Source organism: Eleutherodactylus coqui, chromosome 13 (assembly GCF_035609145.1).
Source record: "Eleutherodactylus coqui strain aEleCoq1 chromosome 13, aEleCoq1.hap1, whole genome shotgun sequence".
In the NCBI taxonomy this organism is placed as follows: Eukaryota; Metazoa; Chordata; class Amphibia; order Anura; family Eleutherodactylidae; genus Eleutherodactylus; species Eleutherodactylus coqui.
In genome coordinates this window covers 115920953-115922930 of record NC_089849.1, presented here as the reverse complement: position 1 = coordinate 115922930, position 1978 = coordinate 115920953, and the positions used below count along the sequence as shown (strand labels likewise).

Here is a 1978-nt window from a genome sequence, read left to right as displayed (position 1 = left end):
CACGTGGACCCATAAATTGTGATATGAAGCTGGGGACCCCAGAAACTTGCCTCTTTCCTAATCATGCAGCAGCTGGCAGTGATTCACTTGGACCAGGAGCTCGGCCTGTGCCCACACCCTCACTTAGACCTCCGCGTCCTCGTTCACATCCACGGCCACGTTCTCTGGGCCTACCCCTACCCCTCAGCATGGTGTATTTCTGCAGGCACGCAGTAAACTGCACACGTGCACAGGTAGCCCTAAGCAGGAGCTTTTTTGGGGGTACTTGTTGACAGGATTCTACACTAGCACTGTTCCTGCCTGACCAGTACTGCCCCTATACTCTGTATAATTTGCTGCAGACTGAGAACACAATACTCTGCAGAGTCCAAGATGAAGAAAAAAAATTGGTGCAAAAGTGCTCCTAGCATCCACAACTGTAATGGACACGGTCAGAGGTAGCCCTAAGAAGGACCGTTGGGGTTCTTGAAGACGCTAACACTCTCCCTATAGCACCAGTAGCACTCTCCCTAATCTCTGACAGCGTGTGTCTGAGGCGAGCAGCGGGCAGGACTGCTTTATATACTCAGTGGTCACTTGATCTCACCAGCCACTCACTGCAGGGGGGGGGGGGGGGGGGGGGATAGGGCTGGCACCTCACAGGAGGAAGTTGTAATGCCTTCCCTGCATGTCTATTGGCCAGAAAATGACGCAAAACTTTCAGGGAAGGAAATGGAATTGACTCGAGTACTGCGTGGTGCTCGTCTCGAGTAACAAGCGTCTCGAGTACCCCAATACTCGAGCGAGCATCAAGCTCGGACGAGTACATTCGCTCATCCCTAATATTAAACTGATAAGAACAGATACTACACTTGATCTTAGCCAAAAGGCCAAGAAGCGATAACCCAAAACAGGTTTCGCCTGCAAGCCAGCCGTCTACTGCTTGAGGCGACACATCAGCGTCACCCATAAGTTAGAAAACAGCCAGCCCCTTCCACCTCTTAAGCTGAAAGCTTCCCACCTTGGAGGATGGCTAGGGTGCCAGGTAGGGCTGTCAGAACTCTGTCACCACCTTTGAGTTGCTGAACAGAGCTGTGTGGAGGGGCAACAGAGATCGAAATCAAAGATGGCACCCGCTCCCAATGCTAGCGTTACTGCCTCTGCCAAGTGCTCGCTGCATCCTCCAGTCCTTCTGCATCCAGACCTTATAGGCTACATAAAATAATGTGGTTTGCCAGACACAGCTTGTGGGCTTTGAGTCTGACACTTTGCCTATCACATTCTGGATGTCTCATTTCCATACAGTGCAGTCTCCTGTCAGATACTTATCAGACACCATATTGGTGCAGAGATTTTTCCTTACTCATTTTCTCTATGCTCTGCTAACACTCCCATGATGCATAATCACATGACCAACTAGAGCCAGTACTATCTTTGCATACAAGAAAGACACTGCCATTTACTTTCTGTACTCTGTATTTACTTAAAGCCCCTTTTACATAAATAATCAATAGAATGAAATGTGATCTCCACTATTATTACTGTGTGACCGGAGCAGTGTGATCACTATCTGTAACTGTGATAGGAATGTCTGTGTCCACCTCTAAAAAGCTTGTGTGGTAGAGTCCATCACAGAAATTAGGCTGACTGCAAAAATTACTATGTTGAGAATAAATAAACCCAAGTAAATCTGTTAGTCAGAACTGAGATAACATGACCGCCTGATGAGAACTTCAGATAGAAAGGAATAACCAAACAAGGTAATAGTAGCGGATTCATATATATTTAGGGTTAGTTACATAATAAATGGGGGAAAAAAACACTGATGTGGCTCTTTACGTTATCTTGAAACATTACATGTCAAGGTAACATCTGCTACATCCGTATTCCCATGATTCAAATGCAATTTCAGTTGCACACCACCTCTTCTTAATTTCTCACTGATGTGTCCTTCATGGGTCTCTTGTCGGATTCCTGCTGTTCTACAACTATGCTTTTG

The 1978-nt window shown here is 46.7% G+C and overlaps 1 non-coding gene across 1 annotated transcript; it reads right to left on the bottom strand.

Moving 5' to 3' along the window:
* Window positions 1-683: 683 nt before the first annotated feature.
* LOC136588826 (U2 spliceosomal RNA) lies at window positions 684-881 on the bottom strand. Its single transcript, XR_010787633.1, has one exon. It is a non-coding gene; the product is annotated as a U2 spliceosomal RNA (small nuclear RNA).
* Between the last annotated feature and the right edge of the window lie 1097 nt (window positions 882-1978).